The sequence below is a fragment of the Schistocerca nitens genome, chromosome 3, assembly GCF_023898315.1.
Source record: "Schistocerca nitens isolate TAMUIC-IGC-003100 chromosome 3, iqSchNite1.1, whole genome shotgun sequence".
Classification (NCBI taxonomy): Eukaryota; Metazoa; Arthropoda; class Insecta; order Orthoptera; family Acrididae; genus Schistocerca; species Schistocerca nitens.
The window spans coordinates 768,449,540-768,473,704 of record NC_064616.1 but is presented as its reverse complement, the minus strand read 5'-3'; the positions used below and the strand labels follow the sequence as shown (position 1 = coordinate 768,473,704).

The 24,165-nt window shown below is 37.9% G+C and overlaps 1 protein-coding gene and 1 long non-coding RNA gene across 4 annotated transcripts in view; one reads left to right on the top strand and one right to left on the bottom strand.

The window, feature by feature from the left end:
• Positions 1-24,165, bottom strand: part of LOC126248765 (serine-rich adhesin for platelets-like) — a 286,230-nt gene that overhangs the window by 61,132 nt on the left and 200,933 nt on the right. The window lies entirely within an intron of this gene.
• On the top strand, positions 13,807-23,110 carry LOC126248767 (uncharacterized). The gene is made up of 2 exons (XR_007545531.1): positions 13,807-14,257; positions 21,045-23,110. It is a non-coding gene; the product is annotated as an uncharacterized LOC126248767 (long non-coding RNA).

Sequence of the window (24,165 nt, the reverse complement as noted above, 5' to 3'; positions counted from 1 at the left end):
CAAAATAGATCTCGGGTTATGGAACTCACATCAACTCATTCTAATCATAAAATCAGATTAGTACCTTATACAAACAAAGTCGAAACAGGTGTACCACAGTATAGTATGTTAGGTACCATTTTGTTCTTTATTTACTTACATGACATACTGATCTCAGAAGCTGCAGCCAAGATCATATTGTTTGCAACTGATGCTTGATAAATAGCAAACGGTGTTAAGGAATCTCTGTCCACAATAACTGATCAAGTCGTCAAGTTCTTGAATTCAGTGTTAACATGCTGACCCTTATTGAGAAAGGAATAAATTACCTACAGTTTGGAAAGATGAATCAAAACCAAGATCTCCAACTAGTACTGGGTGGAAACGAGAAGGATGCACAAAACTTTTAGGGATGTATGTTGAGCAAGAGTTAAATTACAAAGACCATATAACTAAACTCTTGCAGAGACCTAGTTCTTCATGTTTTACTTTGAGAATTATTTCTAAAGTTTACTCCTGACGTGGGTCTATAATGGTTTATTTTGGCTGCTTCCAGTCACTTGTAGATCATGAAATTGCTTTTTGTGGTAAAACCAATAACCAATTCTGTGAAATTTATACATTACAGAAAAGGGCTATTCTAATCTTGTCACTCGGCTCTACTAGGTCTCACTGGAAACCCATATTTAAAGAGTTCTGTTTGCTTACTGCACCTCCATGTTCATACACAAATGGGTGTTGATGAGAAGAGCTAGACTTCAAGAACAGCAAACAAATCGTGATTACCTTAGTCATAATAGAAACACTAGCCCTTCATTTACTGTCACATTCTTCTGATACTCTTAACTGATGTTCCATCTATACTGTGTTAGTGCAAGTAGTGGTACAGGGCACCCTCCACCACGAACCATACGGTGGCTTGCGGAGGATCTATGTACATGCAGATGCAGATGAATATGCAAAAGAATGTTTGTGCTATTCGTTTTATGTTTCCTGTGTTTCAGATGCTGTGTAATTCCCTCCTCAGAGCAGGCATTTGGTGCTACATTGATTGTGACGGAGATAATGTCAGCGATTTTTCGTGTGTTTTCTATTCAGCAGTGTTATATAATGTTTTTATTTTATTTTATTTTATTTTTTGGCGGTGTTTTATATCAAAATTTCATGTCCTAGTTATGTCATTGATTTACTTCTCGTGTATGTTGCAGTTACAATGTAGACTGTGTATTTGTCATTTTCCTTCCAACCATGTACTGAGCAAGGTGACTTTGACAGTCTTCATAAAGTGAACTCGCATTTGGGAAGAGTGGAGTTCATTCCCTCTCAGGTCACACAGGTTTGGGTTTCCCACAGTTTTGTTAAGTTGCTAAGGTGAAAGGTGGAGTAGTACTTTGATTAGGCCACGGCTCACGTCGTGCCCAATTCTCCCCATATCCTCTCCTACTTTTTTTATTTTCTATACATATGTAATATGTACAGGGTATAACAAAAATGTACAGCACAAATAGCACTACACATTCCTCACATGTAGATGAAGAAATTATGTTATATGAGTATTGAAACACTTTTCTTCTGTGTTCCAACTAATTTTCTCCAACTCATAAATTATGTGAAAACCCATACAAACAGAATGCGCCAGCATACACATGCAAGTCTTTCTCGAAGGTGTATACCTTCCGTGTGCATTGATACATGCACCAATGTGTCACATAGTGAATGTTGCATGTGTTGATGTATCCCTGGAGTATGTATATAGTTCAGCAGCCTTCCATAATACTGGCACAGAGAATCTGAGCATCTCATTCAGGGGTTCCATACACAAGAGCATTCAAATGCCCCGACAAGTAAACTCCAGTGGTCTTAGGTCCAGAGAGCGTGTAAGGCCATGCAGTTGGTCCATCTCTACCTATCCATCTGTCACCGAATGTGTTATTTAGAAGCCAACAGACATTAACACAAAAAGATGGAGTGCTCCATCATGCATGAAGTACATGTTTTGTCATAAAGCTAGAGGCATGTCTTTTCACATATCTGGTAAAATATATAGCTGGTTCTCATGTAACACCCGCCAGTCATGTGGTCAACATTCAGTGTTGCAGCTACATGTCTTGTACTCATACTAGGGTTGTCGTCAACTTCATCAAGAATTGCCACCTCCTGATGCAGTGTCCTGGTCCGTCTAGGCAACCACTGGTTGCGAGTATCAGGCATTTAGAACCAAGTACCCGAAGTCTACAATCAATGGCTTCAAACACTTTCGTGTCTGGACACCTTCACAGCAGAAACCTCTCCTGGTAAAAATATCGAGAGCCACCACCATTCCCATCATTTAATCTATACATCGTATGGGCATCTGACATCTCTGCATATGTGTACACGGCCATTTCACGAGCCAAGTCTGTGATTAATTCTACGTAGTAATTCGTGTGGCAGCAATGGTCGTACTCATCGCTGGAACAGTTGATGTTACCTGTAAACAAGCTATGACGTATGTCTCATGGCAACAGGGACATGTAAAACAAAACACTGGCAGTGCACACGTAACCATAGGTCATAAAGAGTGCGTGTTCTTCACGATTCTATCGCTCTGTTCTTGCGTGTTTCTCATAATTAATGAGTTGAAGAAAATGAGTTTAACCATGGAAACAAAGAGTTTTCGGTCTCATGTTCATATAACATAATGTGTTCGTCTTTGTGAGAGCAATTTATCCTGCAGTTTGTGCCATACATTTTTGTTACACTGTGATATTATTTCTGTACTGTATCTGACATTTCCGACAGTGTTGTACTGAATGGTCTAAACATGAATGAATAAATAACGAAATAGAAGAAAAATAAAATACTAGATTTTCTGCTAAGCAACAGGAAACCAAATTAGAGTAGCACACCAGCTAGCTCTAACCTGGACAAAGTGCTTCGAATCTATTGGATTCAGGGATAAAAAGTGATTAATGAGGCAGATATTCTTGAAGAAAGAGATTGCTTCAACAAAATTTGACGTTGAACTTCTAAAAGCATGGCAAACAAAATGAGTCACTTCGGTAATTTGTTGACTGGTGGACTGCAAGCAAAGCTCCTCACTGTGAGCCTACAAGCACTGAAGATGTTAGATGGCAACGAAAGCGTACAAGCATCTCTCTAAAAAACTTTATAGCATACAAACTCACAGTTACTAGCGAAAGAGTGGCCTAGAAGTATGTGTTTGCCCACGTCCCTTCTCTGGTCTTCAATGTCTTCTGATGATGGTTCTGGAAGAGGATTCTCACTCTCAAGCCATCCTCTGCACTCTCTCGAATTTTGTCGGTATCTATCACACCACATTCACTAATGAGCGAAAAAATTATGACTACCTGTTTAATAATGTGTTGGTACATCTTTGAGACGTAATAAATTTGCGATTCTGCGTGGTATGAATTCGAAAAGTGCTTGATAGGTTTGTAGATGTCTGTGGTACCAGATTTCTACGCACAGGTCAGACAGTTAGAATAAATTACGCGTCGATGGTTTGGTGGCACAAACCTATTGCCTGGATATGCCATATGTGTTGCATTGGATTCAGTTCAGACGATTTTGGTGGCCAAGACATCAACATCAGTTCACTAGCACGCTCCTCAAATTACTGTAGCACGATTATGGCCATGTGACATGAACAGTTATCCAACTTAAAGATGCATTCACTGTCAAGGAAGACATCGTGCTTGAAGGAAACAAGTGGTCCACAATAATTCTCATGTAGTGCTCAGCTCTCTTGTACCTTAGATTACTACCACATATCCCACGGGAGCCCAGGTGACTGTCCATCATGGTACAACACTGCACCCACTGCCCTGTGTCCGTGGTACATTGCATGTTTCAAGCAGCCATTTCACTGGATGACTGCGTATCCTGACATGACCATGAACCTGGTGTAGCAATAAACGTGACTCATCCAATCAGGCAATATGTTTCAATTCATACATGGTATAACCTCGACGATCCTGCGCTCTCTGCATTCGTCATTGATGATGTCGTCCACGCAACATGGGAACTGTTCAACTGTGTGTGCTGATCAAAGTGATTTGAAAGGTTTGTGGCTGGACTAGCATTGGACTGTATTGTCAGATCTGCTACAGATTTCCGCCTACCCTACTTTCCAGACTGAGCAAGCCTTCAATCTCCAAATTCTGTGATAAAGTGTGGACAGAAAGCATTTTCCAGAAAGTATACGACTCAGCGCCCCATAGCAGACTATTATGAAAGTAGGAGCATATGGAATAGGTTCAAATATTGAGTGGCTCATAGACTTCTTAAGTAATAGAACCCAATGCGTTGTCCTTAATGGCGAGTGTTCATAAGAGACAATGGAACAGCTAGGAGTGTCGTGGGGAAGTGTTATAGAACTGCTCTTATTGCCTATGTACATAAATGATCTGACAGACAGGGTGAGCAGAAATCAGTGGCTGTCTACTGATGGTGCCATGGTGGAGGGGAAGCTGTCGCCGTTGAGTGACCATAGGATGATAAGAGATAACTTAGATAAAATTTCTAATTATGTGATGAACGGCGGCTTGTTCTAAATGTAGAAAAATGTAAGTTAACACAGATAATTTGTAAAAACAATCCCATAATGTTAAGAGTACAGCATTAGTAGCGTGCTGCTTGACACTGTCATGTTCATTCAGTATCTAGGCATAAAGTTGCAAATTGAGATGAAATGAAACAAGACTGTAAGGATTGTCGTAGGGAAAGTGACGGATTGACTTAGGTTTGTTGGGAGAATTTTAGGAAAGTGTGGTTCATCTGTAAGGGGAGATCGCATATGGAACACTAGTGTGACACATTCTTCAGTTCTGCTCGATTGCTTAGAATCCCTGTCAGGTCAGATTAAAGGAAGACATCGAGGCATTGGCGTACCCAGCGAGGGGCAGCGGGGGGAGGGCAGCTGCCCCCCTCTCCCTAGAAGATCTTCGCAGTTTTTTACTAGTTTACTGTTTTATTTAATAAGAAATGATGCATGTTTTCTCGGATTGTACAAGTGCATTCTTGTATTTAAAATGTTTATTAAAAGCAGTTTTTCACTGGTTTACTGTTTTATTTAATAAGAAGTGCTGTATGTTGTCTCGAGTCCTTGTTTCCTGAGACTAGTATGAGCTGCCCCCCCCCCCCCCCCCCATTGTTCAGATCCTGGGTATGCCCTTGCATCGAGGCAGTTTTAAAGTGCGGTACTAGATTTGTTACCAGGAGATTCGATTATCACAGGAGTATTACAGATACTTGTGAACTCAAATGGGAATCCCTGAAGGGATTCGCGTAACTCTATGAAGAAAATTTACAGAACCAGCATTTGAAGTTGACTGCAGAATAGTTCTACTACTGCCGTCGTAAATTTCGCATACAGACCACAAAGACAAGATAAAAGAAGTTAGTTATCATATAGAAGAACATAGACAGTCGCTTTCCCCTCGCTCTGTTTGCGAGTGGAACAGGGAAGGAAATGATTATTAACGATACAAGGTAACTTCCGACATGCACCATATGGTGGCTTGTGGCGTATGTATATAGACATAGATGTAGATATACATTAACTTGTCGATTTCTCGTAGTTTTCCTGTCCTTGGACCAGCTTCCATAGATGATCATGGCAGTAGTATGCAAGACACTTATCCTAGGCGCTGAGCCATAACAATCTGCCCTATGTCATTGTCGTTTGTGATAGTGGGTTTCCCCATTTACAGTCCGTCTATTTGCTAAAATGATTTCCATTCGTTTCTTTTCCGCCTCACTTGCCCACAATGTCACCAGGTGACATTCAGTCTTGTATCTGGCAGTGGTCATAATGTTTAGATAAGTCAGTGTATATTGAATCATAGTTGTCGTCTAAATATGTCTCTGCAGGCTCCAGAGCTCAGTACTTTGTAATTTAGCTACATTCAGATTAAGAAGTCCTGAGAATTCGAAATCCAGATATGAATGTTTTTGCTGATTCTATTCCATAAAATACTCAAATTAACTCATGACAATATACCTGTGCATTTAAATTTCAGTTACTTTCAAACTCTGGAGCCTGAACTTTTGACCACTAGTGAAAAGCTTTCCTTTTCTTAATAAATTCACTAAAATGTTAGAGTCATTAAGAATTTATTTGCTTCTGCCATTGTAGCAAAAGTATTTAGAGAGTTATGTTAAAATACTATTGAAGTTCAGATTCATGCTAGATTCCAATTCCCTAGTGCGTAAATATTTGCATTATATTAAATAAACAACGTTTTCCTAAATAGAAGTTGAAATTGAAGGTTTTTAAATGAGAAACCTTATCTATTATTTGTAGATGTCAGATTATGTATTGATTGACTTGATAACAAGAAAATTTTTTGTATCCTTAAATCTCCTAGTGATATGTGACAGTTATAAGTCAACAAAGGTATACAACATCAGATGAACTAAAAGTTTTGTTCAGTTTCAATGTACATCACATCAACAGTTTATACTGAAAGCAGAACAAGGAGTCAAGAGCAATCTGGGATATACTGACATATATGGCTGACATAACCTCATGGGCCTTCGACAGACAGAGTGATTAATTATAGAACTCTGATAATTCTTTGGAAATTCACAGTTTAATGAGTCTCACAGACAGAAGACCTAACGAAAATTATAAATATAAATGTGTAAATGTGGACTCACAATTATTACATCAAGTCAGTTACAATGAACCATCTCATTTGGTAAAAAGAATGAGATTTGAAATTTTCAGCAAACACAATCCATGTAGGACAAAAATATTAAACAAGTGATACATCTATAAGAACATTAAGTCATAGGGAAGCTACATTTGTTTGTGTCACTTTTTCAGATCAACAGAAAATAGCAGACAATTTTGGAAGATAAGTTGCAGTTTGGCTGTAAGACTTCCATGCATAAGAAGTATTTTCAGTTATGTCACATACACAAGTTAGTATTCCACAAAGTGCTGTCTGGAGAGAAACACTGAGAATTTTATCAGCTAGATAGCTCATTTCCAAGAGAGCAGTGCAGAGCAACCAGGAAGCACTAGGAATACACTTTACAAAGAATAGGCTATAGGGCTAGATTATGTAACTTCAGTGGAGGAAAAAAGGATCAGAGAAGGGAGGCAGAAGGAAATAGCTTATTGTAAGACTGAGGAGGTTCAGAGAAGACGTGAGAAGTTGTTGATTGAGAACAGGCCTCGGGACATAACGAATAGGATTATTGATACACATGGGTGGGACAGTTTTATAATCAGCCAGTGTTATTGCAAGAGACCTCACCTTATTCAATCGCGTCGGTTCATAACTCGACGTTTCCACTCACTTAGTGTTATTATTCGTGACCGCTGGAGCAGAGTCATGTGTGTTCCAAGGACTCAACCATGCCATTAATAACTGGACAATCGTGTGAATTGTTCACCGAGTGTTTAACCACGCCACAAGTGTGCCAGGACCTTTCGTCGGACGAATCTGGCAATGCAATTCCTCTGCAGTGAGTGGGTAGTGCTGAACAGTGGCGAGTGCGAACCATTTCAAAGTTACCACCACTCCAGCCCAGCAACCAACATACTAGGTTCCAAATAACTGAAATCATTTTACAAAGCTATGGAGTGATGGATGATACACATGAATTTGTAGTAGTGTTGAACAATTTAGCCGAATATTCTCATATCACTAGAGACATTATTGCCATTCCACCTACATCAAACATGTTTGATGTGGTAAAAAAACAGATGCCTGAACAACAAATATTGAAAGCCTTGTATGAAGAGAACATCAGAAGCAGAACACATTTGCAACTATGTCAACATGTGAGGCACACAGTGGGACCTAATATTTTTTCAGATAATAGCTTATGCAGAATATGGATGCTCAAGCTTCCACCATCACTGGAGAGTATAGATATCAAATTACACTTGGCTGATAGACTCCATGCAGTACTGCAATTACATAAGGAAGCAGATTCTCATGTAAGAAATATTACTAATGCTACACAGGGAGCCATGTAGCCATGGCAGGAGAGGAGTGGTTCTGGAGAAGTACAAAGGATTACGCTCCCACATGAAGCTCGTAGTGTGCGATGTGAGGGATATTGGACTCCACAGAGGTGTCGTGGAACGTCGATTAACTGAGCTTTAGCGAAAGCAGCCGACCCCTCGCATTGGACGACCATTGACGCAAGGTTCTTGGCCTCAAGTGGAGAGCATATGAACACTTCACATAACGGTAGCTCCTCACCAAAGGACATATTATGATTTTATGAGGAATTTGGAGAAACCATGCATGGATGTGTTTACCCTTGCAATTTCACATATCAGCAACAATGTACTACGGCTCGTTCCACAGTAAGCACTGTACCATAGGAACATTCCCACTCAGGCAGAAAAAAAAAGAACTTTGGAACATGCCATTACCTACACAACAATGCATCGTTGTAGAACACGTCACTTGACACATTTTTGACTGTGGCGCACTTTCAAATGGAATCTTGTGATAGCAGGTGTATCTGTTCCAACTATGGGGGCGCATTTTCTACACCACCACAAACTTTCGCTGTACTTAGCTGATGATATAATTAGTTGTTGTATTACTCGACACTCAGTGCAAAGGCACATGGACAACTTAGGCCCAACAGTATGGGCACATAAAAGAAAAAATTGACGAAAATTATAGCCGACCCTGAAGAGGAGACAGACAGGACTCAAACCATATTACAGGAGGTGGTACGGAAGAAAGCATTACTATGTCGAAAAAATTCAGAGTTACTGGAAGTAATAGGAATCGTTAAGAACAGTTGGACAGCATGCACAAGAGACTAGCAGCTTAGAAGCATCAGGAGCAGCAGCCTCAAACTCAGGGGCACCAGCATATCGACACACTAGGTCGGAAGAGATAAAATGCGCAGGCCAGTGTAGTAGAAAGCACCAATTTTTTACCTGATTATGTCGGCAACAGGAAAACACACGGCCAATTCAAAATGCGGACAAAATACATTTAGAGGTATTGTTCAAGGGAGAAAGCGTTACATTCATATATTACAAGGTCTCTCAATCTACCCCAGTGCAACGAGATTTGCCCCAGATGGACGTGGGGCAGCTAAACAAATTGTAAATGGACTTTTGCACTCAGATATGGTTCAGCCTTTTGCTAGTAACTGGGCATCACCGATCCATTTAGTACATAAAAATGACAGTTCTTATAGACTGAGCAGAGATTACAGATCACTTAACTTCTGTACTATACCAGTACACATACGTTTTGTGTGATAGAGTGCAGAAAGGTCTTCATCAAATTCCAGTGGTGCCAAATGATATTCCAAAAAAGACAATTATTTCGCCCGCTGATCTATTCGAATTGATGTGAATGCCAAATGGGTTAAAAAATGCAGCTTAGACATTTAGTGTTTTGTCAGATCAGTATTAGTTGATCTGTTTTTTTTCTATTTTATTACTTGGTCGATGTGTTGGTTGTCTCAAAATGAGTGGAATAGCATGAAACACATTCAAAAATGGAGAAAGGCGACAACTTTGCAAAAATTCTGTACCTACATCCGGTATTAGACCCACAGCTTCAAGAGAACCAGTGTATTCAGCAGGATAATGTCTATCATAAAAACGTTTGAAGCATAATAAATCGAAGCACCATCAACAACATGTAAAGACACATATGTTAAAATCATATCCTGGAATTTGAATGTCACTAGAAAAAGCCACTTCGTTAATCTTCTAAATACTTCGCAATCTGGTGACAATTTGTCGGCAAACCAAGCAAATCAAAGCAGTTTCTCAAAGGCTGGAGCTTCCAGTACAATTTTCAGTAAGATATAAATACACAAATCTTCAACTCACTTTTACCAGAAATGCAGTTTCGGATTTAGGCTCAAAGTAAATCTAACTCCTAAATTTAACTAAACAACACGACAGAATTATTGACTATTCGACCCCCACCAAATACAATTACTTTACAAATCATATTTACGCTGATAGCGAAAACATTGTGATCACCTGCTTAATAGCTTGTTTCTCCGTCTTTGGAACGAAATACATCACAGATTCGGCAGATCATGAATCCAACAGTTTGTTGATTGGTTACTGGAGGTAAGTGGCATTAGATGGCTACTCACAGGCCACGTAATTCATGTAAATAATGGGACGCTGATTTGCGTGCGCGGTGATGGCGCTCGATGGTCACCCAGGTAAGTCCCATAGGATTTACATCTGGCTAATTTGGTCGCCGAGACATCAACGTGAGTTCACTATAATGCTCCTCAAAACTATGTAACACGGTTCTGGCTCCGAGACAAGGACAATTATACTGTTGCAAAACGACAACGCCATCGAGGAAGACATCAACCTGTAGGGATGCAAGTGGTTCGCAACTGTCATCGTGTCTTCGATTATTGCCACAGGTCCTACGCAAGCACAGGAAAATCTTTCCTGTAGCATCATATTGCTCCCTCCAGCCTGCCTCTGTGGCGCGCTGCACGTTTCGATCTGCCGTTCATCTTGATGACGGCGTTTGTGGAGACGACCATCGACCTAGTGTAGTAAACTGGTGATACACTCAACCCAGATAGCACAGTAAGCCGGTTTCAAACTTGTTTCCTGATGTAAAGTTCAAGTATATAAGCTTGATCAAAGCTGGAATATTCAGGCCTGTTAGTTGGATTCAAGCTTGAAACAAACATCAAAGTTGGCAGAGTTCAAGCTATATTTCAAGCTTGACTTATCAAGTTTGGCTCCAGCTGTATCTACACACGTGGAATACAGCCTGGTATTTACAGCCTATTTTAAGCTACATAATTATTAATCTGAATTTATTGAACCTAATTAATTAAATAAATATCACAATGGAAATGGTGTGAAAAAAATTATCAAGACATGTATGTTTAAAATTTTTTATTTTCAAAGTGTTTAAAATTGTTTTATTTTAAAATTTAATTATTCTGAAGCCCCTCCAGGCCCAGCACACAGACCAGAGCAGGATCAAATATCGTTGACTTCTGCTGGTATAATGATCCTGTAACAGGTAAAAGAAAATGTTAGCCATACCTAAACATAAAAAATGTAAAAAGTTGAAACTGATCAACCTAAATATAATTTATGCCCCAGATTAGCAAAATAACTTCAAACTCACTGATGTAGTAAGAATCATTAACTAGTATAAACGTCACTGAGTAAGCAGCTGCTTCTGGTGACTTCATTCCAAAGAGTTTTTAAAGTAATTTTAAATAACATTTTGTTTGAAATTTTTCAAGTAAAGATGACATTTGCGTAATTTTGCGATGACTTCGTGAAGAGGCCACACATCACTATTTCTAACAGTTTCAGTGCCATTTAATCTGAATTATTAAGAAACAATTACTTGAAATCAAATACACCTCATACTGTAAGCTTATAAGGAAACTACCGTTTAGAAAAACATAGACGTTTTATTCTATCCACAATTATTTTTTGGTGAGTAAAACTGAATCAAAATGAAATAAAAGATGAAATCGAAATGAATTTAAGAAATTACCAGTTCAGTGGAACTGAAATGTAAAAGAACAAAAAATGTTCTCCTTGTCATGTTTTAATATTGCCTTTTATTAGGTTTCAGCCACATTACAAATAACAATAAAAGTAAGACATACCCGTAGGCCTTGCAGTATTTTTTCACCAAGGGAACAACAAAATTAAGAGCAATTGAAGACCAGTCAAAGCTACGCAAATAAAAAAGACTGACACCTATGTAGTGACTGGTTCTTGATGCACTTTTTCCCATTCACCATGTCATTACTATTTGTATTCGCAAAGAAACTTTCCACACTTCACGATTGTTCATTCATGGTGTGACACATGCGAGTATTTACAAGTAAACAAATGTAATAGGGCGATATATATAAAAAGGCGAGATTTTAAAAAGGTAAAATAACATTAAGTTTTAATTTATTGGTGCCACGTACTAGAGAGATAGTTTAAAATGACCTCTTTTTGCTGAACAACTTGTAATATGTTTTCTTAGCTGGTAATCCATTTCACTTTCTTTACGTTACGTAATAATATTTAACATTTGTAATAATAACGTACCACTAGAGAAAAATGCACCAGCGTACCTGTAATACACTATATATCTTCTTCAGACCCGGTGTAGCAGTAAGGCAGGGGACGTCACACACTTTCGGAACTATTTTCCAGTATAAAACAAACTTCACAACAGTCAACAATCATTAACGCACGTCACAAAAATAAAATGGCCATAAACCTAGCAGAGTCAGTGCAAGGCTTATAAACGCTTGTGGCGCTTCCCGTGGACGTCTATGGAAGCTATGCTGCGCGCGCATCTGCTGTACAGCCGTCCAGGGAAATTACAGTTTATTTCAAGCTTGGGAAAATTATTTTAATTCAAGCTAAATTTTTACAGCTTGATGTAAACTGTGTAACAGGTTGATTTTTCAATCTTGAATTTTCAACTGAACCTAAACTCAATATCCACCTTGAAATAAGCTTGAGTGCTAGCTGGGAAAGAGTTGACACGCTTCCAATGATCAATCGCTTGTCGATTCTTCTGTGCCCAGTGCAATCATAATTGACTACTTCGTTGGGTCAACATATGAAATCGCAGGAGTGGTCTACTGTGGAACTCCATGTTCAACAATGTACAATGAACAGTGTGCTCCAAAACACCTGTGTGTGCACCAGCATTTTGCTCTTTCAGCACGGATCACCATCTACCAACTCTACAGAGCAGACAAGCCTCCAAACCTCACGTTTTGTGAAAAGTCGTGAACGTTCAACCATTTAGTGCTTAGTGGTAGTTTCAATGTCCTTCTATCCTTCTACCTCGTTCCATAGATGTTCATGAAGTAGCACAAGAATATTCTACCGGTTTCTCCGTTTTTGAAATACTCGTTCACAAGCTTTGCGTAATAATGATCTGTCCTTTGCGAAGGCACTTATCTCAATGGATTTTTTTATTTTGAGCCCTTACCTTCGCTAGGATGATTCCCAATGTTGAAAGTTAGAGATGTTTCACAGCCAGGGAAACATTATGTGGTAGAACAGTCTTTTCCATATAGAGAAGCAGTTGGAGCATTAATGTATCTGATGCTTGGCACAAGACCAGACCTAGCCTTCAGTGTATGTGTTCTGTTAAGATCTCTCGAGAACCCCACCACAGAAGACATATTAAGTGTAAAAAGAGTTTTTCGTATCAGGAACGACTGACTATGGAATCTGATACAAATCAAGAGTAAAGAGCAGAACTCTGGATTGCTACAGTGATGCAGATTTTGGAGACTGCTTAAAAACAGGCAGATCAGCATCTGGAGTAGTCATCATCTACGCGGGAGGGGCGATATCATGGCTAACTCAGCCACAAACCATGGTAGCAACATCTACAACTGAAGCTGAACTAGTTGCCGCAAATGAAGCTGTCAAGGTGATTATTTGGTTAACTCGTCTATTCGGAGAAAAAACAAAACTATCTGAAATTCCAGCTCTCCGAATTGACAATTCAGCAGTAGTGAAGTTGGCAGAAAATCCAGAATTTCATCGCCGAACCAAACATATAGCCATCAAGCATTTCTTTATTCGTGAAAAACTTTATGAAGGAAGAATTAGAGTTCATCAGATCCCATCCGAAGGGGAAGCAGGTAGTGGACATCACGACCAAAGCTCTACCGAAGACACGTATGAATATATTGTGTATCGTAAGCCTTGTGACTTTGTGCCGCGCAGGTTACTTTGTGCCACCCGCACTTTCTTTCGAACAAATGTGTCCTAGCAGTTCCGGGTGTTCCCACCAAAAGCGCTGTTGTACTCTAAACATAGCTGGATAGTGGTGCCATCTGATGGTGTATTCGTATTTCCGTCATGCTTCTGAGTTCTGACATTCCCGCCTGAGCTTCCGAACTGTGTTGTGTGTTTTGCAGTGTGAGTGTATTTGTCGAAAAATTTGTATTGTGTCTTACAGAAGGAAGAATTTCAGCTAACTGAGATTAGTATAGCATTTTCCTACATTATTCATTAGGCTGCTGCCACAGTATGATTGTTTCGACGATGATGGTTTTTGCAAATTTGCGAGATTTATTAAATATTGACAGATGTGGGGGTGACTTTGTGCCACGTTTCCACGAAGGCTTTGGGCGATATTTCTGTTATATACTGCACCGGTATTCATAAGATTGATTTTCTGTATACGATTCTGTTGCAGAAAATGCCACGAACATACAAAAAAAAAAGCCGCTGGTTGTTGTCCCTATACCAACTACACCGATGATATGTTGGAGAATGCGCCTACAGAAATTCGTGGTAAGAAAATTTCAGGTATTCACCGAAGAACCCTCATGAACAAGTTACATGGGAAACAATGCACATATTGGTGGACAAACTGTGTTTAGTAAAGAAGAGGAAGGTTTATTTATTCTTTGCCCATGGACTCCAGCTGAGAGTATTGGGTGTGTCATACAATAGGCTATTAACATCAAACTTGATTTCATTATATATATATGAAACAAATAATTAAACAGAAATAGTCCATAAGCATACAAAGGTATTACATGTTTCACATTATATATACACACAAATCCAAACAACATACAGAAATGATAATTTTTAAAGGTACATTTCAGTAATGATATAACATATTTAAACACCATCTTAGTATTCACTCAAACTGTATATACATTTCTCTGTGAGATATAGTTTCAAATGATTTTTAAAACACTTTAGTTCTGTTTCTTTTTTAATGATTTTGGGGAGTTTATTAAAAAACCTTTTGCCTGCTACTTCAGGGGCAGTCATAGACAGTTTTAGATTTCTGTTTATCATGTAGTAATTTTAATTTCCTCTTGTACCGTGTTTGTGTACATCTTTATTTAGGAGGTGTTTATCGCTTGACCTTACCGCCAATATGCTTTGGTATATGTAAAGTGAATATACTGTCCTAATATTATAGTGTACAAAAGCTTGCCTACAGGTCTGTCTTGGTGGTATTTTTGCAATGCCTCTCACTGACCTTTTCTGAATTGTGAATATTCTTTTTAAGTAGCCAGCTTGTGCACTTCCCCATATATGAACTGAATAAGACAAATGTGGGAAGACAAGTCCATAATACATTGATCTGAGGACTTTATCATCCACAGTCTTAGCTGTTTTATGCATGATGATCTGTTTATCTTTTTACACAGTGCATCTATGTGCTCCCCCCCATGCCAAATGTTTGTCTATTATAGTTCCTAGAAAATTTGTGCTGGTTACTTCTTTAATAATCTTCCCATTTATATTATAATTTTCACTATGCTTGGTCTGAAATACTACATTCATTGTTTTAGACTGATTCATAAACAGGTTGTTTTGTGTTAAATATTTATTTGCATTTTCGATATTCAGCAGTGCTTCCTTCTCATGCTCCTCCTTTGTGTCAGCTGTGCAAATGATTGTTGTCATCAGCATACATTATAAGTTTCTGATTTATATAGCTAGGGAAGTCATTTATGTAGGGTATAAATAGTATTGTCCCAAGCACAGACCCTTGCGACACACCATGTTTAACTGTTTGCAATTCTGATCTGTAGTTTGTTATATTTTCCCCACTAGTATGTCTGATTTCTGTGCATTGTTTCGTATTTGTAATGTATGATTTAAGTATGTCGTAGCATTTTCCTCTAATTCCATACTTATATAATTTCCTTCTCTGAAACCATGTTGTGATGAATGCAGTATACTATACTTTGTTATAAAACTTACAATTCTATTCTTTATTATCATTTCATAGATTTTAGCAAATGTTGAGATCAATGATATTGGCCTGTAATTTCCTAATTCATCCCTGTTCCCTTTCTTAAATATTGGCTTCACTTTACTTACTTTCAGTGAATCTGGGAATATACTTTCTTCTATCGCAGCATTCAGCATGTGTGTCAATGGTTTTAATATACATTCTCTGCATTCCTTTGAGATGTTATGTGACACCATCCAAGCCAGATGAATGTTTAATTTCAAGTTGTTTTATTAGGTTTGACACTTCTGCATCTGTTGTAGGTATGAAAACCGTAGTATGATTTGTATGTGGGGGGTTTAACAATTTACTTACTGCATTTTTTCTATTTTGTCTTATTAATTCGTCTTCTACAGTAATATAATATTTGTTAAAAGTATTGGCTATTTTTAGAGGGTTTGCGTTGCTTTTCCCACTGATCAGTGGGCAGATGTCCTCTGCCCGATTTGTTACTTTTCCTCTCTTCATTAATGAAAGACTATAAACCTTTTGAGTAGTTCTTTCCCTTATCTATAGACATCCTGATGAATGATGCTTTAGTTTCTCTGATAAAACTACAGTACTCTTTTTTTTTTTTTTTTTTTTTTTTTATATATATACAGTGTGTTGTAGGCCTCAGTATTTTTTTGTTTGGAGAGGTCATAATACACCCTCAGATTATTTCTGGTATGGATTACTTCTCCAGTCACCCAGCTTTTCTTTTTTTGTTGCTGTTTGACAAGTATTTTACTAACAGGACATCTAACACCATAATAATTATTGAATAAAGAAAAAAACTGGTTCCATTTGGTGTTTGCATCTTTAGCTGCATATATTGTTTCCCAGTTTTCTGCCTCTAACATCTTTTTTAGCAGATTTATGTTATGTGGATAGTTCTGTCTTCTCATCTCCCATATCTTCTGCACTGAATCACTAGTCTTTATATTTATGTCCATCATGATTGCAAAATGGTCTGCTAATGTGGAGTTTATTACCTGTGTGTCACAATAGCATGTAGGAATATTTGTTATTACATGATCAATTATAGTTTCACTATGCTTTGTTACTCTGGTTGGTTTATCTATTTTTATTTTTAGATTGTATATGCACAATAAGTCCTGTAGGGTCTTAGTATTGTCTGTATTTTTCCTCGTGTCTATGTTCAGATCTCCTATAATGATCAAATAAGCATATGTTTTTGAGAGGTGTTGGATTATATCTTCCAGCTGTTCAAAGAAGGTTTTAATTACACGATTTGGTGATCGATACAAACCTAATACACAACATAAATTCCCAGCAATTTTAGTTTCCAGTGCTGTAGCTTTAAAGCTCAATTCTATAGTATATTTTGTTATATATATGGCTTTAGTTGATTTATAGTTAGAAAAAATGGCAACCCCACCACCTTTATAGGAAGTTCTGCAAAAACTGGCTACTTTCACATAATTCTTAAAGTTGTACATTCCTATGTGATTTTCTTTTAGCCCATGTTCTGTAACTACTAGAATGTTTGGCCTATATTCCTGTAATATTACCTCTAGTTCCTCTGTTTTATTGTTTATGTATTGAACATTTTGGTGAAGTATTCTAACAGTTGGCTTTAAATCTAATAGTTCCCCTTCCTGTAATATGTTAAGAACTTCACTTGTTCCCTTTGCTTCTGGTACTATGCAGTGATTTTTTTCAGTTTGTGTCATTAAACCTGGATTGTATCTTTGTCCTGTGTTTATATTCCTCTCACTATTGTCACACTGGTATTTAAGATGGACAGTTTTACTTACATCTTTTTCCATGTTCTCTTTCTGCTTACTCGGTACCATAAAAAATCCTCACTTAGTGTAGTAGCTCTCCTAGTTCTCGGGCATCTGTCTTGATTGGAAGCTGCTTCTGCTGTTGATCTCCCAGGCCTCAGGTACCTCTTCTGTGTGGTTGCTGTTGCTGGTGGCTCCTGTGCTCTCCGACTTGGTGACTGCCTTTCTTTGTTAGCTGTTGCGGCTAATGACCCTTGTATGTTTGCCTCACAAGCATTTTCATTGCCTTGAGATAGTATTATGGGGTCTACTGTTCTGGATACTGTTGCTGACGACGACAGCTCTGCTGATGATTGTGGTGACTCTGCTGCTATTATTGGTTTATCTGACACTGCTGCTGAGAATATCAGAGCCTTTGCTGCTGCTACTGGTGTTTGTTGTAGCTCTACTGCAGATAATGATGGTTCCACTGTTACAGACGACTCTTGTTTTGGCGGAATTGGGATTGGAGACACTTCCATTACAGATGACTCATTAATAAATTTAAGTATTTCGGCACTAATAATCTTTTTCCCTTTTACGTTCATGTGGAGACCATGTCTTGTGAAGTGCTCTCTGTGAACACTGTTTCTCTACGAAAGTCGTATTCTGGAAACCTCTACATATTTTCTCAATTAGCCTGTTTGCTGTAACAATCTCGATGTTTACACATGAGTTTTCCATCAGATCGTGTCTCCTGGGGATACTAACAATGTAGAAATGCACTCGAGGCATCCTTTTGATTGTTTCCTTTAGGATTCTCGTTGCACGCCAAGTTTCATTAGAGTAAACATCATTTGCGCCTCCTATTATGATGCAGCTGTTACCGGTCATTAATATGTTGTCACTGTTTTTCAGAATTTTGCGTAGTGGCGCGCCTAGTTTGATGATGATGCTTGTTACATTAAGGTCTGGGTGATTTCTTCTCATAATTTCTGCAACTCCTCTCCCATGACTATCTGCAAAAATATAGGTCTGTTGCTTGTATCCTTGCTTATGCATAACGTGGTTGTTTACTTTTCTTTCTTTACGAATATTTGCCTTGTGTTTTTCTCCGTTTAATCCACTTGTATCTTTTTGTGTTGATATTTTGTTCATATTTTTATCCATAGACACACTATTAACACTTTCTTTTCTTGCGTTTAATTCACTTGTGTCTTTATGAGTGATCAGTTCGTTAATATTTCTAATTACAGTCGTACTGTTTACACTTTGTACATTTGGTTGTGCAGACCTACGAATTTTAAGGCTAGCATTAATGAGATCTTGTTGTCTTGACGATTCAGACAGTTCCCGTATGGTTAGTATCACATTTTCCATTGTTTTTATATATTTTTTTTTATAATGTCAAGTTCTTTTTGAAGTTAGTCACGCATGCTGTCTTCTATTCCCGCGTAGCACTTTTCACTCGCGATCTCGCGGCCGTTACACTCTGTCACATTTACACTGTGTTTGTAAATCTTCTTGAGCAAAGCAGTGTGGGGGGCACCATTTATGTTTAAACACGCATATTCTAATTCCATTTAGCACTGTTTCGTCACAAACAGTACACTTGATTGAAATTAAGTCCTCAAAAACTGCAGAGCGGTTTAAAGTTACGTGTACACTTGCCACCATATTGACTGCAAGGTATGTTTGCTGTACATGCTGTGACGATGTGTGATGTTTCCCACTTTCATTGCTCGATTTACGGTTTATTGTAAAAGCTTATCTTGACAGATGTGGACAAAGAGTGTTATCTTTTCAAAACAACTTGCCAGGCAGAGAATGGGCTAAGTCTTTTGTGGCATGCCACAGTGACAAAATAAGTAGCAGGTTTGCCCAAAACATCACTAGGGCTAGAGCAGCTGTTTATGAAGTGACAGTCAATGAATATTTTGATGGCTGGTTAAGGGAGCTAGAAGGCATTCATCCACCATATGTATGGAATTACGATGAAACGAATTCTGTAGATGATCCAGGGACCAAAAGAGTTATCAAACATGGTGCCATATATCCAAAAAGGATTTGCAACACATATAAGGCATGTACGTCTCTGATGTGTGGTAATGCTGAAGGAACACTAGCACCTCTATAGCGGGTCAACGGGAGCATCCGATGACAACTGCAAATGCAACCAACTTATAAACTCAGCGCCGTGATGACGTCACATGCACCACAATCCGTACGTCACGGGTCAAAGCAGGCGGGTGGAATCGGACACTTCCGTTGACCGGTAACCGGTGCTTTATAAATGCCTCCCACACACTTACCATAAATTTCGCAAACCAGGGCAAACGTAGATATTGTACATCTGTATACAGCATGACATTAGTTCCAACTAGTGAGCATGAAGTAGTAAAAGTGATTAGAAGCCTGAGATGCGAAATGTCAGCAGGTAGAAGTGATGTACCAGTGTAATAATTCCTACTTCTTCACAAATTGCAAAGCCCTTTGTTTACAGTTGTTAATTTATCGTTCAGTGAATGAATGTTCCCCAGTAGATTAAAACATTGAAAGTGATACCTTTATTCACAAGCATTAGCAGGCATAAAGTTGAATGTTATTGATCCATTTCTCTCCTCTTGGCATTCTCTAAAGTAACTGAATAGATCAGTCTTCTAAATAATAATCACCACCATAGTTTCCGAACAGGCAAAAGTACAGAAAGAGTGGTAAGTGTTTACATAGATAAAACAGCTAGAAACCTAGATAACGACAATAGTGTTGTAGGAGTTAACTTAGATCTTTCTAAATCTTTTGGTACTGGCAGTACTGAAATTCTTTCAGATAAGCTGGAAGCAATGGGGATAAAAGGGATAGAAAAGAAGTGGTTTCAGTCATATATGCAAAATAGATCACAGGTTGTCGAACTCACATCAGCTCATTGTAACTATAAAATCAGATTAGTTATCTGAAGTAAAGAAAGTCGAATTAGGTGTACTGAAGACTAATATGTTAGACTCCCCTTCTGTTCCTTATTTACAGTATATAATGTATATGGGAGGAGGTGCAGAAAGTGGCCTGAATTATTTTCAGTGTTCAGTAATTTTGTATTTATTTATGTAATGTATAATGATATTTTCAGAGCCGCAGATGGTGGCAGAAATTTATTTTCAATATATTCATTGATGGTGTAATTTTTTTTTCTTGGTGTATAATAGCTTATTTGCATAAAGTTCAGAAGCAAATTTTTCTGAAAGAAAGTTAAGAAAGAAAGAGTAAAATTTTGAATCAGCAATATTTGTAACAGTAACTTGCTTAATGATTAAAACAGATTTTGAATAAAAGATTTCAGTAGTAGTGCCAATTTTGGGTACTATTAAAGTGTTGAAAGACAGTTAATTCACTTTTTACAGAAAAGACTAAGCTGAAGTTGTGCCTACAGTAAAGTTCGAAAAAAAAAAAAAAAATTGGCAAAAAAATGGTTTGAAAAAGTTCTTTGAAGAAATTTTTACTTTTGAATCTGAGAGTCAAGCTTTGATAAATATTATTTATTAGGAATAAATGTGTGTGTTAGGGTAGAATGTAAATGCTAAGGATGGACGCTTAGACGTACTGTATATTGCAGATACAAAAAAGGTGACTGAACCGGATATGGTACCGAGAGAGAACCCAATGTTGAGACAAAGCCGGACGCTGTATCCCAGTGACGAGCCTTTATATGATCCAGGTGTTAGTATTTGTCATCCATACTCATTTGTTTCATCTGTAAAAGTTGTCGAAATCCCCAATTTGTTGTCAGAACTGTTTTAAGTGTAGAGATGACCCCCCCCCCCCCCCACACACACACATCGCTGTGTAAGGTTTAGGAAAAGACACCATTTGTAGTGCCTGAATTATATTTCAGTAAAGTTTTTGCACGCTACTTAAGGGACAAAATATAATTATTGTTTCTGGTTAAATATTACTCATATGTGCAAAATGTAAAAGTTTTGTAAATTTAAATTGAGAGAAAATGTTGTAGCATTGGATTGTGGGAGAAAAGAATTGGAAAATTTTTTCTATAAGAATTTACTGTGTCCCATCAAGCCCTAGCCATTGACTATTTGATGTAACTGTATATAATGTTATAACGTAATCTTAGCTATTTTGTTTATTTGTGAAATACTTCAGTTCAAAATAGATTTTAGTAAGAACTGTTTAGATTTGACAGTGTCAGTGTAGCTTTTGAAATCTTTCATAACTAGCAAGTGTTTAATAAAAACCGTAAAACATACTCAGGAGAAATTTTAGGTTCTTAGAGGGTGCGTAACGCCGTGAGTCAATATGCAATAGCATTTTATTGCAGTAAGCTACTTTGAAGTGCGGGCTTGTAGCTTTGTAGCTGTTGGCGGTGGCAATATACAGCCACCGGTATCTTAGTGACTCACTCGCACCTGTCGCTAGCCTAGCCGTGGGAAGCGGTACCTGTGTCAGTTCAAGCAACAGAATATTCAAGCCCCTAAGAATCTAAATAAACGATATTAAATATTATTCAATTTAGTTTAAAGTCAATATACTGACCTTTGTTATTAAAAAGACGATTGAGAGTAAGAGAAAATTACCTAAAACTCCCCAAACTGACACTTGTAAGATTAAAGTCAGTCGGGGTTCGTAACAGTTTGTCTTTTAGTATCATGTGGAATCATTACTGAAGCTTAGAGCATGTTAGGTCAATTTGTTTAGAGTTTCATAAATAAAAATGTTAACTATTTGGCATTTTTTGTAATATAAAATTCAGAAAAGATCAGTGTTTATTTAACGTGTTGTTGTGTGAGAAAATAAGAATGAGTGTGTGTATGTGTGACATGTGGAAAAAATTCAATATTATCTCATGTTACACCATTATGTAACTGTGTCGTGGGAAAGTTGTGTTTGACCCACATTGCTGATGACGTATGTTTAAGTGTACTTGCTTTTGTAAGGAGGCAGCCAGAATAGCCGTTTGCAGAGTAATAAGTTTCTAAACTTATTAGAGTTTAGTTTTCCTTCCGTTTGATTTTGTTAAACATTATATTAATATTTGCATATTGAAATGATGTAAATGCAACTGGGAATAGTGATTGGTGTAGGACAGTTTTGGCGAGAGAATAATCTCGAAGGATAGTTCTGATTGGCAGGTCATTTTGATCAACCAGTCAGCGTTAAGTAGTTCCGGCGCACTGCTAAGTAGTTTTACCGGGAGAGAAGCAGACTGAACTAGAGTCGCTGGCTAGCTATTGGACATGCAGGTCATTGTGGACGTGTCCGTCTACATTGTGAGTACTGGTTCCGAGTGGTATTGCTGTGGAATCAGTTGCATTTACGGACAGATTGTGAAAATCTGAGCTTTGTGAAGTGATCTGTTGGATAGATAAACACGTGTGAACTTTCGTGGCATATATCATACCCGTTTATGAAATAGATGGTGAGCAGTTTCCTTATTATAAATCCACTGAAAAGGACTGAATGTGAAACTTGTATTTGTAGCAGAGTAATGACTCTAAATCGCGTAATAAATCGGGTCGGACTTAAGTGCATCTCTGGCTGCCTTGCGTGTGTACTGAGCTGTCTGAACTGTGAGCTGAGGACAGTGATATTATTTGTTAACTAAATACAGGCTGATGGCAAGTGTTTATTTTGAACCTAAAAAAATAAAAGAACTCGTTTGCTGAATTTTGACAATTTTCTAAAGAGATAATCACCCTCCACCCGAAATTTGTTATAAGGGATTACAGGATAGCTTGCTACCAGAGTTTACATGGACTTTGCAAACGTAAGTATTGACGGTGTTTTTCTTCAGCGCTGCTTTTAACATCGCCTGGACAGTATCTACGTATGCAGAGAAGCAGGCTGGTGATCGGATGCCGTACTGAGGTAGGTGTAACTTTGGTAGTGCACTGTACAACGAGAGAGAGTGATCATACAAGTACAGCACCCTACTAAACTCGTCACACTGCAAGTTTTCCAGTTGTAACCGTAAAAATGTTCAGTACACTGGACCGAGAAATGCAGTCTCTGCCGATAGGACTGTTCAAAAGGACAATTGCACAAGACTTGAAAGAACACCCATTATATTCTATTGGAGAATTTTTCAATATTGACCAAAGTGTATGGACAAAATAATATTGTCTTAGTATGTTATATCTGCCCATATTGTAAATAATTTTCTGTATGTTGTATAAAATTGTAAGCAAATCTTATATATGACAGTCTGTCCAGTCACGACTGGTAAATGACGCAGACCTAGTAATAATAAAATATTAATTATTTCTATCCCTGTTGTGTCCATATTTGAAAATGTGTTGTCTGTAAGATCTTTCTTTCCACTTGTTATTCTTGTGGAGCTATTTGTAAGAGGAAACATGTTGATGCTCTGCAATACATTGAAAAGCAGCTCTCTTGATGTAGAATCATTCACAAGGTATATATTAAAATTCCTACAGACAATTATAGTGGATTTTTCAGTGAACACAATGTCTGTCAGACTCCAGTTTGTTAATGAAGGAGTCTATGTACCCACTATGTGCTCTGTATACTACAATAATTGTAGAGTTAATCAGCTCCCCATGCAATTGAACAGCAGCAGCTTCAAAATGCTTTCCAATAGTCAATGCTTCTTCTTCAAACCTCATTTTCTATTCCACAGTAGATTCAAGAAAAGTAGAAGCTGTGTCATGTTTGGCATCGTTCCTGAAAATCTGACTAGCCAAATTATAACGATTAATGTT